General features: G+C 31.8%; 1 protein-coding gene and 1 long non-coding RNA gene across 3 annotated transcripts in view; both read left to right on the forward strand.

Annotated features, from left to right (window-relative positions):
• Positions 1–14,893, forward strand: part of LOC111805002 — a 19,768-nt gene that overhangs the window by 1,573 nt on the left and 3,302 nt on the right. The gene's annotated exons all lie outside the window — the stretch shown is intronic.
• On the forward strand, positions 2,620–5,202 carry LOC111805027. Its single transcript, XR_002816599.1, has 3 exons — positions 2,620–4,053; positions 4,162–4,292; positions 4,437–5,202. It is a non-coding gene; the product is annotated as an uncharacterized LOC111805027 (long non-coding RNA).

The raw sequence follows: 14,893 nt of genomic DNA on the forward strand, positions 1-14,893 counted from the left end.
AAAAAAAAAAAGGAAAGATAAAGGACGGGGCCCACCCATAGCATCAAGATAAGATAAGACTTCTGGGTTACGTTACATTATCTAGATTTGTCTCTTTGCCAGACAAGGGGAAGGCACTGGACTTGTGTTTCATTTCATCTAAATTTACTAGAAGAAATAAAGTCACAATCGTATAAGGACCAGTAAAAGAAAAAGTAAATAATTAATGACCCACCTACCCTTTTAAATTCTAACCCCCAGTTTGGGAAACAGATTCTCACCACACATGATATGATGTGGTCCAACACTGGCTGGAGATTTATCCCATTCTTCAAAAACCCATTTTCTATTATTTATTTATTTATTTATTCTTCTGAGAAGTAGCCATTTGCAAATATATTTTCATTCTAATAATTTTTTTTTTAAAAAAAGATTTTTTTATTTATAAAAAGGAAGATAACATGTGCGTGGGCCATGTTTTCATACCCAGAAAAGGATGCCCACACACACATAATTCTGCAATTATTCTGTATTTTATTTTAAAAAATGATTTTTTACCTCTTAATTTCTTTGTATTTGCAAACTGATCCCTTTCTTTGTATTTTTTACCACACACATATAAGTCTGCAATTATGCCCCCCCCCACACACACATAAGTCTGCAATTATGCCCCCCCCCACACACACACACACACAATATATCTCTAATTTGTTATTCTTTACTCCCTTAAAATATTTATCAATAGACATTCAACCCCAAAATTTAATAGAAAATTGTAAAGATTGGTGTTTTGTATTGACGGGCTTAGACTATTTTAATTTATCAGTTACTCGCTTCACTAATAGTCATACAACGAATGAACGAATCCATATAAGAAACAGAAAAAAAAAAAAAAAATCCAACATTATTGAGGTCGTGGTTTGTATGATCAATTGCTTTATTTAGATTATCTTTGAATTATATGTTTTTTTAGTTCCGTATATTGTTTTGAATTATCATGTTGGTTTTTCTATTTAATAATGCATTAAGATAAGTTAAATAATATCATGTTAATCCAATTCTTATTAATATTTTTTCCAAATAAGCTTATTGTTATAATTCCAGTTTTTTTTTAATTATTTAGTTTAATATTGGTGGACATGATTTTATTATTTTACTCGATCGTTGTTTCGTCACATTATTATTATTATGATTACTAATATTACTATATATATTTCATTGGTTCAGCCTATAAAAAGATATTGCACTTTAGGGGTGTTTGTTTCTGGGGTTAGGAAAGGGATTTGAGGTGGGAATGATATGGGTTTCAGGGAGAGGATTTAATTTATTATCTGGAGAAACTTTTTTCCAAACATCTGAAAAGCAGGCAATGGAAGGGTTTTTAAAACGCATTCAAACGGATGAGGTTCTTTTAATGTTTTTTTTTTTTTTAATCTTTTTTCCTTTTGTATTGTTTCTTCCTCCACTTTTTTATGTTTTTCCAAGTTGGGCTAAATATTTATAGTTAAAAAGTTTTATATTTTATTAAATTCATTTATTTGAGAATTAAAACTTAATACAAAATAAACTTTAAAACTTAAAATTTAATAATCTGACTTCATAGAAATAGAAATAAAAGACCTAATAATAATTAATTATCTAAAATTAAATAATATAATAAAATTATTAAAAAGTATTTAGATAACATTTTTTATATAACATCTATTTGATTCCTTCTTCCACATTTTTGTTTCTAGTCACCATAAATAAAAGTTTCACCCAACGGCCCTTAGCCTTTGGTTTCATTAGCCTTTGGTTTTTCCAAAAGGCATGGGCCAAAAAAATTGTTATTTCTTTTCCAAATCTTGGTAACTCACTAGCCTAAATTGTCGTCTTACCGGATTTTTCTTTTATCCTCCTGTATGAGCTTCCCCTTGTGTTGTATAATTTAGAAAAGCCATTAATTTTTAAACCATGATGACGATAACGTAATCTTAACAAGAAACCGTATGCCGACGTTTCAACGTCGTTTGTAACCCATCAAATTTCCTTTGTCACCAGTTCCTCAGAGAGTTCTTTGATTGGAAATTTTGCTTAAGCTCCTTAAGAATAAAATAAAATGTTTTGAGTATAGAAGGTCTAGAAATAAGATACTTTTCTTGCTATCAAAATTTCATATAAATAAATAATATTTTTGCTTAGTTCTTACTTCTAACAATGTTAAATTAGTTGTAGTTAGTTTTTAGTAAGTTAAATTATTTAAATAATTTTAATTAATTTAATTTTTATTATATTATAAATAATATCTTAAATTTGAGGTTTTTGAATTTATTCAATTATTATTCTCAAATAAGTGGTTTTAATCAAATTATACATATTTTTAATTATAAATAATTAGTACGGTAATCAAATTAAAGAATTAACTATACATGATGAAACACTATGTAAAGTGGAGTAAATTATTTAAGATGAGATTATCTTATAATAAGTTATTAATAAAACAATAAAAAGATTAAAAAAAAAAAAAAGAAGATTTTATATTACATGTGCAAAATATGATATAAAAAAGAAAGAAAGAAAGAAAGAAAGAAGAATAATTGTAAAATATAAGGGAAAAAAGAGAGTAAAGAAAATGGGAATAAAAAACAAAGAGATAAAAATAGAAAGAAAATATGGAGGAAAGCTGATAAAAAAAATGAAGAAATTAAAAAAGAAATAAGAAAAAAAAAATAGGACTAATAGGGTGGGTTTTGAAGGCCCGTAGTTATTTTAGTAGTTTCGAAAACCCACCACAATGTGATGCCAGGAAAAACTTTTTCAAGGCATCTTATTTCAAAACTTTAAAACAAACCTCGGCTTCCAAAATGCATATCCATTCCCATCTCTGAAACCCTCCAACCAAACATGTGCACGGGGTTTATACTGTTTATCGACATGCTTATTCAAATGGACCAAATTATGCAATTTGAGTATACGAAGTTCATACCCTTTGATTTAAGTCAGGACTATAATTATCTTCTAGACATCTGAGTATGGGTATAATATTGAAGGCACACAATATTCTAGCATAGCAGCTGATCGAGATTGTCTCCTTGAATTAAAAAGGCAAACAAACAAACAAAAGGTATAGGTACCCGTGTCGATCATCTACTTAAAATTGACTTTTAATTTGAATAGTTTAGCATACAAATGTCTAACAAAAATAATTTGAGGTAACACTCAATTAGTTGATGTCCTATATGAACCAAGCCCATCTTTTTATCTCCATGAATCATGATAAATTATTTTATTAACATAGTTTAAAGACAATTAAAATTATGTGGATATATTGTTTATGCATGTGATGATTACTGGACACTGGGATTAACCATGCGAGTAATGACATAAATGGGCAAATTTAGAACCGGGCTTCAAAATATACCCTATCTATTTCTTTGCCGGATAAATGGCCAAACAACACATTTAAACACTAATTAAGATTTATGAAATGAATAAAATACTCCTTAACAAAACAGCTAATTGCAATTCTAGAATTATGGAGTAATTAAAGTGAGTCTCAAATTCAAAACAAAACAACCCAAATTTTATAAATCAAAGTTTAATAAATTTTAGGATTCTATGTTTAAGAAATTTTCATCCTAAAAAGATACTTTCTAAATCTAGACTAAATAACTTTGCACTCCCAAGTCCAAATAACTTTATAGACTACATAATTTCAGAATTAATTATCTTAACTGGGTGTCTCAAACACCACCTTAAATCCTAACGATCTTATATGCAAAAGTTATGTCTTAAGTTCTTCCTTTTATATCTTTAGTTAAAGGTTTTATGTTCATCCCTACATGTTATCAATTTGGTTTTTTGTGCATCAATAAATTTTTTTAATTCAGTCCCTTGGTGTTGGGGAATCTTAAAGGCAATTGATATAAAATTGGAAGTGAACGAAAAAGTCATAAGAATTTTGGGAGAGGCTGAGACTATGAGTGGTGAAGAAGGTCGACCTTTTTGGACAGCTGACCAGGTTTCTGCCGGAGGAGTTTGGAAAATTTCGCCTATTGATCTAAAGCTTAATGTTTGCCGCACAATCAGCTGGAGGTAATTTTCATCTTCTATCTCCTCTGTTTTTTAACATGGGTTCTATGAATTGGCTTAGTTGATCTAATACAGTCAATTGCTTTATAATTTTCCTAAACTGGGCTTCAGAAACTCCAGTGCCTTGATATTTCTTCGAATCTTTTGGAGTCACTTCCTGATTCTATCGGCCTATTGGCTAATTGAAGGTCGTCAACGTATCAGGAAACAAACTGAACTTCCTGAAACCCTACTGGTTGCAGGTAACTAAATCAGTAGTCTTTGGCTTCCTTTTCAACAGCACATGGAAAATGATGTTCACTGTGCTGAGTTTTGAATATTTTGATTACTTGGTGGGGTCTTTTTTTCTTATTTTATTTATTTATTTATTTATTTATTTACTGTAGTTCGTTGGTGGAGTTGGATGCAAGTTTCAACAATCTGCGAAGTTTACCTATAAGTATTTGGATATGGATTGGTTAATCTTGAATGGCTATCAATCCAGCTGAACAAGATATGTTACCTTCCTACATCGATGTCAGCTTAGGTCTCTAAGATTTGGCCTGCCCCGGCCATTGGAAGGTTAACGAGTCATGAGGTGTTGATTCTCAGTGGTAATTTCAACAACTTGACTGAGGTTACTGAACCAACTAGTGATCTCTGCAACCTAAGGGAGCTAGATCTTAGTGATAACCAGATAAGAGCTCTTCCAGACAGATTTGGCCGGCTGAAAAAACTAATCAAGTTGATTATGGATCAAAATCCGCGTCTGATTTCTCCAATGGAAATTGTTGACAAAGGGGCCCAAGCGGTGAAGGAATTCATGGACATTGGAAGGGCGATTTAGATGCAGAAAAACAGAAGGCCATGCATGAAGCAAACATGCCTGAAGATCAGAGTGGATGACTTACTTGGGGATCCTCCATGTTGTCTAACGTAACTTCTGGGGTTGTACAAACTATTTCTGAATATACAGGAGGAAGGAACGAAACTTCCAAGGACCCATGGTTGTATCAATAGTTGTGAGTGGTGGATCGTATGGTTTTCTTATCAACCTGGATTTCTAAGGAAATTTGTGTATATTTGCATGTATAATAAATATACACATATTTTGCTGCAAATGCTACTGAACTGGATACCTACATGGTATAAGATTGGCTTCTATTTCCAAAACCTCAATCTGGAATCAACCATACAATCAACACAGAGATGTGTTATAACATGAATTTAATATAAGAAGAGCACATTCATGTACACCTTCTAAACTAAAACAATCATCTTTTTGTTTTTGTTTCTGTTCCTACAAAGTAAACTTGTTTCATTGAAGATTGTTTATATATGTTTTTTGTTTACTCATAAACGTTTTGATATCTTATGATTTATTTAGAATTTGTCTGCAAAACTCAAACAAAAGATTTGTGGTCTGTGCTTCTTAAAAAATAATCATAAATTAATTAAAATAAAATACTTGTGAAGTTTCAAAGTCGTCCTATTTAATCCTATGTACCTTTGCCTGTGAAGGGAGAGTAGGATCTCAGCCTTCCGCCATGGGATAACCCTCCGAGAGATGAGAGGAAATTTTCTTTTGTGAGTGCTCTCACCTACAATAGACTATAGATTCAAATATGATTTTTGTGCTTGTCATTCTAATTCTTACGGAAACACGATTTTAGTTTTTTCGTGCTTGTAATTCTAATTCTTTCGAAAACGTGATTTTAAGTTTTCTGTTCACAAAAGTAAACTGAAAGCGAACTCTAGTATTAAACAGACCAAAAGATTTGTCAGTGAATTTCTAAAATAGTCCGGACGTACCTTTGTCCCTCTGTGAGCATATCTAAGACTTCCACCACCATGGAATAACTTTCGAGATAGGAGGCGGATCTTTGCTCTTGTGAGCGCACTGACTGGCAATAAACAATATGATTTCGTTACTTGTAATTCTAATTTCATCCTTGAAAAATTATAAATAAAAAAAATTGTAAACCATCAACCTTTGTTTTATTAAAGAAAAAGAACTAAGTACAAATTAACGAAAAAATTATATGATTGATTTAATAGTTGATTATGTGTAATCACATAGTTCAATCACATAAAAATATTGACCATGATATATCCCTTCGTATGAAACTTAGAGAAAGGTAGGATTAAAGTTTGTTCAATAAACAGAATCTAGAAAATTATGAGGATTTGAAGTTGCAGAGAGACCAGAACATAGAGAAAAAAAATGGAGCATGAAACCTACTAATATAAGTTGTAGCTCTCGAATATAAGACTCAATCAACAGAGTAATCAACAAAATTATTAAAGATAGCCAATAGACAAGCGCCTACATGAGAGGAAGCCACAGGAATCTCAAGATCACACAACTCGGCTAAAACATCTTCAACAACTGTAAGAAATGGAAAGAAAATGCAATTTCGTACAAAGTTTCGGACAAAATATAAGTAGCAAGCCAAAAGTTTTTCTAAGAAAATCAAGTCGCCACAGATTCTCGCACTTGCGAGCCAATGCTCGGTGAAGGAAATTAGAACTTGCAGATGGAAAACCTCATAGTAAAATCGAAAGATCGTGCAATTGTAAGCTAATTCTCAGTAAAGAAAAATATAAATTGCAGACGGAAACCACAAAGCAAAACCACAAGAATTTCTCGATCATAAAATTGAACAGAGATCTAAACCGTGCACCTGAAATTTCTTGCAAATCACAAAACAAAATTCAAGCCGAAGCTAAAATCACAAAGCAAATAACAGGTTGCAACAGATTGTCAACACAATTGCAAGCTATGCTCGGTGAAGGTAACAAGAAACTAAAAACGCAACTCAGAACAAAATCACAGTAATTGCTAAATCACGTAACTGCAGCAGAGATCAACATTCAAATAGAGAAAAATGATGCAAGACCGTGCAATTCCTTGCTTTTGAGAGAAAACTCTCAAACTTACAAAAATATCAATCGTCAGTTGAAAATGCAAAAGCAAACCATTACGAGTATATTACTAATCCAACTATCGGCTGGAAAAACGCATACATACACACACCATACACAATTCATAAAACGAGAGAAATCACCAAGATAAAACTAGGTATCACCTTAAAAAAATCAGAAATACCTATCTAATAGCCGAAGAGAAATCAATTTTTCCGCCAGGACAGGGAACGATCAAAGTGCCTCAAGTCAATACCAAAGAGCGCGCGCGGGAAAGCAACTAGCAGTAGCACCAATTCAAAACTCATAGGCTGCCTTTATATACAATGAAGAGAATGACTAAATAGCCCTCGGCAGGCCTCTCTCCCCCTCCCTTCAAACCAAACAGCCCATTCAATTTTAAAATGAGCTTATCAGTGGCCCAACATATCTTTCAACAAAGGTCTAAAACTTTCGGCCCATGTTATTGGGCCCGAGTATAACTGAAGAAAGCCCAATAAGCCTCCATAGTCAATACAACAAGGGATCTCGTTTGCTCCTTTTCCCGATAAATAATGAAAGAAAAATCATCCAACAAAGAGTCAAACTTCAAATCAGAACAGACACCACTGGAGCCGTCAGATTACAACTACGTTGGACCCAACATCAAATCACAACCGTTGAAAAGTGGGTAAATTTATTGACTTTGTCCCCGTGATGCACGGTCAGGGATAATTTTCTTCACTTTAACCGACACGTGTCAAATGGATGATATTTGTGTCTTCAAAAGCCTTTTCCATTTTCCAAGGATGCGTCTCTTCATTCCTTGAAACCATCAGAACCGTCTACTTGTGGACAAGCATATCCTCTGATACGACGGCGTATCTACCCGAACTTTCTCCATTTTTTTATTTTTTTTTATTTTTTCTTTTTCTTTCTTTGTCATTTTTTTGAATTCCCGGCCGACATCTTTCGATGTAATCAATCACTAATCTTCGGTCGGTCTACTCACCAGGTGAGTTGACATCTTTATTCTTTCATTTACTTAATAATATAACAATTATCTTTTAAACTAACAATTTATTTAATATTATTTTTTTATAAATCAACCAAAAAAATGTATTTAAAAATTCTATTTAAACGAAGTATGAAGAAAAATTATAGATGTTCATTTAATTCACGGAGCTTGAGACTCCCTTAAGTAAGGTGTAGATGTCTAGTTTAGATGGTAAATAGAGATTTTTCTCAATTGCATAAATTAGGCAACATTATATTCTATGATTTGCCTGATTACTATTTGATGTCTTGCTTACCTTTATTTTATTTTTCTTTAGACTGACATTTGGGTTGTTTTGTTGTTGATTCAATTATTAATTTATCCATAAAAAAAACCACTATTATTTATGTTTTTTCTTAAATTTAAAAATTGCCGCTACCTTATAATATAAATATAGATTAATTATATATTTGTTTATTATTATACGGGAATTGATTAGGCTATTTTTTTTTAAATAATAACAATGGAGAAAATTTTCTTACAAAAATCCAATTCTCACTAAAATAACTAGATAACTTCACCGAATAGAAAATGAAATACATAGTGAAGATGGAAATATCGAAGGTCTCCCCGTCCGCACCCTGTCGTATGCACATTTCTAGAGAGATTAGAGAGATTTATCAAAGTTAGCTTAAACGCCAAGACATGGGTAGAGGATATTTCCCATCTCATCGCGGACCAATTTCCGTCGTGCTTCACTTAATATATATATATAAAGTGTGACAGTCATATTAATTTAAAATTTGAACAAATTAATTAAACATTATATGAAGTGTTTTAGAGTTCATAACAAAAGCAGTGGGTAAGGAGTAAAGCAAGAAAGTTGGAAGTTCCAGAAGTAGCAATGTTGTTGTTTGTGAGAGAAAAATAAAGGCATGGCACCCGCAGAAGGGACTGCGACTTCCATGGAACCTCACATAAACCCTAGATACCTTTCCCTTGCCTTCCTCCTACCTACTACTGCATTCATTTTCCATACACATGCACAATTAATTCTTCTACTTATTCTTTTCATTTTTTTAATTAATTTTTTCAGATGAGATGAAGAAGCTGCAGGTTAGCTTTTGCACGCTTCGCCTCTATCTTCCACGACATTATACTGTCCCGACCACCTTTTCTGATCCCATTAACATTAATAACACCCTTCTCTAAACTTCCTTTTTCTTTTTATTCCTTCATTTTTAAATCTATTTTATTTTTTATATTTTCTCTTTAAATATGAATTTAATTCACCCTATATCATTCAAAACTTTTAATAGAATGGTTCGTATAATTCAAGAATTTAATTAATTTGACCTATTCAATCCAAACTATAAATATTAAGTTGACCGTTAATCATATGGTAAAATATCTATATATCTGTCTTACGCTCACCATATTTGCCATTTTACTAAAAACAAATATATTGTATTGATTTATTATTCTTTGTTCCTATTGTTATTTTCGTATTATTTGTAATTTATTATATCTCTGTAAATCTTACCACCACCATTTAGGTTGGAGGATTCAGCAAACATTCACGAGAATTGTTCCTGTAATTCAGGAATCTAATTAATCTGAACTATTCAATCCAAACCATAAATATTAGTTTGAGATAGATTTTTTTTTGTTTAAATTCAGTAGAATTTTCAAAAAAACTAAAAAATTTAGGTCAGTTTATGGGTTGACTTTTTTTTTGTTTGGTCAACTTGACCAATTCAAACACAAGGTTACAATGCAATCCAATTCTACCCTAGTTTAAAATTTATTATGAAAATTAAAAATATTTAATGTTTGTATTGGTTATGCTTTAAACATGTGAATATTTAACATTTCAGTAATTAATGTAACGTCTATGGTACATAAAAACAATCTTTTTAAATTATTAAAGACAAATGGGCAAGACAACCCAACCTAACTTAAAAATTGGGTTAGTTTGGGTTGATTTAGTTGACCCGAAGAAAAAGGTCAACCCGCCAATTGACTTGAATTTTTTAATTTCTCTAATCTAACCTAATGTAAGTTAATTGGATCAAATTCGACTCATATACGTCTCAATAAATAAGTTTTTTAATTTAGAAAAATTAAAATTTGGAAAAGGGTATTATGGGAAAAATGTTATTGAAAGCAGAATGGATTAGAATTAAGGGTTGGTGGCGTTATTGGCAGTGACAAAAATCACAGGCTACCGAATGCATCTCCCCGAAAACGACGGGACGTTGTAACTAAAGGGTCTAATTCCGACATGGGATTAAATTATAATTAAGTGACAGAACCAGAAGGAGGAACCGTCTCTCACCCTGGCCTTTAAAAACATACCAAACCAAGCTGACCACTACACACAACTAATATAATGTATTATAATCCATATTGTTTTCAAAATTATTTGTGTCCTTGTCCCCTATTGGCAAAACTAGTATTTCTGATCCTTTGTTTTTCAGACAATATCATCCTCCCACATTGTTGGGTTTCAAAATTTATGATTTAGAAATTCATCCGACTCATAATTCGACCAAACTAAATTACTCAACTCAAATCGTCGAAGCAATGAAACTGACAGGGGAGGAGAAGGAGCGAAGACGAAGACACTGAACTCCTACACCTCTCCAACTCGTCTTCTATTTTTAGGGGTTTTGGCGCTATGTATCATGCACTTCTAGGACCCGAGACAGAGGAAACCGAAACAAACCCTTCGCTCCTTAGAAAGTGAATTCCTAGGAGATCAGATGACTTGCCAATTCCAAGAGAGCCGGGTCGAGTTATATTTAATTTTCAATTTATGCTTAATTAAATTTTTTGTAAACGGAAAAAAGTGGGTCAAAATGACTCGAAAATACAGGGTTACCCTCAAATCTTACCCTAATTTTAAGTTTATTACGAAAATTGATAATATTTAACGTCGGTAACCAAAATTAACAGTATTTTGTAATTTATGAATGTTTGATATTTGAAATATATGAAATTAGTAATCAAGCTAATATACGTTGAGTATTATTGGGAGTAAGTCCTGCATCGGTTAATTTAGTGGAAGATCATAGGTTTATAAGTGGGGAATAATATCTTCATTGGTACGAGAATTTTTGGGGAAGCCCAAAGCAAAGTCACGAGAGTTTATAGTCAAAGTGGACAGTATCATACTATTGTGGAGAGTCGTGATTTCTAACAATATATACCGTGATAAATATAAGTTGTTTAAAATATTTTTAAAAAACAATCTAAAAATCCAACTCAACCAATTGAGTTAAGTTGAGTTGTGAAAACCTATATGAAATTTCGAGTTGGTTCTAGAAGTTTCTTCAACCGAACCTAATTTGTATACATTCTTGGTAGATAGTTATGTTGAGGATTATTGGGAGTAAGTCCACCATTAGTTAATTTAGTGAAAGATTATGGGTTGATAAGTGAGAATACTATATAATATGAGGTCTTTTGGAGAAGCCTCAGGCCATAAGAACTTACAGTTAGAGGATATAATAATAATAGAAAATTACAAGGGGAGATACTAATTTAAGGTAAATTAAAAAGTAATGAGTTTCTTGAAATAGAAAAATTGATAAGAAAGGGGAGTTCCTATTTTAGTTGATATCATAAAGTTTTGAGGTGAGTAAGAAAGGGTGGGGGGGTTAAGGGGGAGGTAGTATTTGGCATCAACTTTAATACAAAGGAGAGAAGGACGGTGAAGTGGAGCAGAGCAGCAGCGGCGGCGGCGGCGGCAGGGGCAGCATGATAATTAATTAATGTAAGGAAGGATGTGATTAAGGGAGATGGAGAGAGAGAGAGGTAGGGAACAAAAGCTGTGGGCGCTAGTTTTTGCTTTATTCCAGTGGAAGTGAAATATGGGGAATAGAGTAGGGGATTTAGTTGGGGCTCTGAACAAAAAAACAGGGGACAAACTGATTACTCTTTCTCTTCTCAACTCTGAGTTTTTCAGTACCCTTTTCCATTCTCCCCATGCATATATCTCCTCTTCCTTCTTCTGTTTTTGTTTCGTACAAAATAGCGTCTTTAGGATTAAATGTGAATGGTTTAGTTCTAAACAAACTCCATTAGTTTCACTAATTACACCTTTTATTACATCAACACGACTCTCCACCATCATATGATATTATCTACTTTGAGTATATGCTCTCATGACTTTATAATGGAGAGAGTATTCTTGGAATGTAAACCTGTGAACATTTTTTAAATTAGCCGAGTGAGACTTTCAACATGTGAAACAAAATAGCCACTAAAAAGTGTCGTAAAAGTAAGAATTTAATTTTATTATATTTTATTAGAGGATTTAGAAATATTTTGGAATAATTCAGTCTTGAATTAGCACTTACTAATAAAGATTTGAATTGAATTATCAAATTATTTCTTTTTAATTATTAAAAAAAATTAAAATTGATACTTTAACGATATTTAGTAATAAATTATAGTTTACCATATATATATTATATTTGATATTTTATTATAACGCAAATATTGCCTTATTATCATGAGTATCTTTCCATTTATTGTTATTTCCATTTATTACTATTTTTATATCCTTGTAATTTATTTAATTATAAATAAGATAACTTTCACACGTAAAATGGTGTGGTGGATTAATCAAACATTCTCACCTACAAAGCCGAAACATATTATTAACCTTAATTCCAAATTTTAAATATTTTTTACTTTTTCAAAAATATGGTTGGATTGAGTTGTAACCTTATTTTCAAACGGGTCCGATGGTCAACCTCCAAACCAAACCGAATTTCCTATTTTTTCGAAAGTGTGGGATTATTGGATTATTAAGTCACAAGAACACTCTTAATTTTAGATTATATCAGTGGTCATATTTAAAGTTTTGAATGTATGAATTATTTGAAGAGAAAATCCATTGTAAAATCAATTTTATGTTGAATGTGTGTTAGACGGTAAACTAATCATGATGGTGTATCATTTATGACATGACTATACTATCTATTTGTCTTGAACTAATTCTAATAGTCGAGATTATCTATTTCATTCTCAATCATATAATTCGCTTAAAATGTGATTGGTCAAAGTTATATGCGTTTAATTTTGAAGTTTCTACGATTGAGTCCAAATCACTTATATTTAAACGTGGCTTTAGCTCGTTCAAGTACTCTTATTTTACTCGAGCGTCGCATTCAAATATCAAACTAAATCCATTGTTTTTTACGTGGTAGTGAATACAATAGTGTAGCACTACATGATATTATGAACCTAAGTGCCTTAAAACTCGGAAAAATACCCTTTGGTTTGGCGTCTTTAGGCCCTATTTCCATACATTTTCAAAAGTATTTTGTTTTTGGAATTAATAATCGTTTATAAAGACCTTTTTCCTTTCTTCACCAAACAGTCACGTGTATATTTGTTAAAAACTGTGTATAAAGCCTTTTCAACTTTTTTAGCCTATAGGGATCCGTAGCATATCAAATGTCGCAATCAAATATTTATTTTAGATTTTAAATAAAATGTACATAAACTTTATAATAAAAATAATACTATAGTTTACATTAAAGTCAACCCATGACTCCCAAATGTATAGTATTATCTTATAAAATTAAAACAAAGTTTATAGATAAATCGTAAATTTTAATGATATTTTATTAATTTAGCAATAAATAAATATACACATATATTATTATTATAAGTGGCCTATGCTATTCTATTGGATGTACGTCAATTTTAGAGGACAAAAGGAAAACTCCAAAAAGGTACTCATCACAATTGTGCATGTATCTATCTACCACCACGCCTTCCCTCTATGCTATATATTTTTATTATTTTTATTTTTATCGAAGCTCGATTGAGATGAGACATTTATGTACCTTGTACATATACGATGGAGATAGGATATGTTTTGTTTTTTGTTTTTTTTTATTAATTTAAAAATAAAAAGTATCTAAAATATTCATATGCAACGTGATGGTTGACTTATTCACAAAATGTTTCATAAATTTCAAATTAAGAATTGGTGATTATTAATTGAAGTTGTACGTAGGAAGCTTTAATAGCAAAAATTAAGTGATGAATACACTCGTAAAAGATGGGCCACGTCATTAACTTTAATTAAGAATTGATTGGAAATGGACGTGTGGCTGACAGGTAGATTGGAAGGGTTGCCAGCTAAGATTTGTAAAAAGCTTATGCAACCCTGCAGAAGAAAAACGGAGGAGGATAATTATGTTTAATATAATTAATAATTTTGTTTGGGGAAAAATAAAAAAGAAATTGAAAGACAAAAACTGGAATTACGGATTTTTTATTACAAAAAATAGAGAAAATGCCAAAGGAGGAGGAACAACTTCTGAGCGCCGCCAGTGTAATTATTCTGATTGATTAAGACAATGGCTGTTTTATCCAACTTCCCATAAATAATTAAGATTAATATTAATTAAACCAATTTTAATTATTTAATCTTTCCCTGAAAATGGTTAAACGGCGACGTTTTTAAATCCTTATATCTATTTCAATCATCGTAATTCCCTACGCTTCATTGTAATAAGCATAATTTAGCTTTGGAAATATTGAATTAACAATCAGTCTTCACTCAGTGCCTTCTGTCTATGCTCTCCACCAGCTGTCAGATTCAATACCCAAAAAATGGTTGCAAAAATAAATATTCAATTAAAAAAGGAAGTAATAAAATGATTTTTAGGAGATGAAATCAGGACCGTTCAATTGGGATCGGGTGGCCCAGTAAGATATCCTAGTCCTTCGATTATTCTACCATTGACTTCCACAACCTGCATGAATTAAATCAATTACTATAAATTTAGCCATTCGTCTTCCCTCATAACCACATTCTAGCGATGGAGGAAGCACTCCGGCGGCTCAGAGGGATGCCTGTAAAGCAATCACATTCGGACGACGCCGTTTTATGTCATGTTAACCACCGTAAGAAGTCCACTTCCTCCGCACCAAATG

The sequence above is a fragment of the Cucurbita pepo genome, chromosome LG01 (genome assembly GCF_002806865.2).
Source record: "Cucurbita pepo subsp. pepo cultivar mu-cu-16 chromosome LG01, ASM280686v2, whole genome shotgun sequence".
NCBI lineage: Eukaryota > Viridiplantae > Streptophyta > Magnoliopsida > Cucurbitales > Cucurbitaceae > Cucurbita > Cucurbita pepo.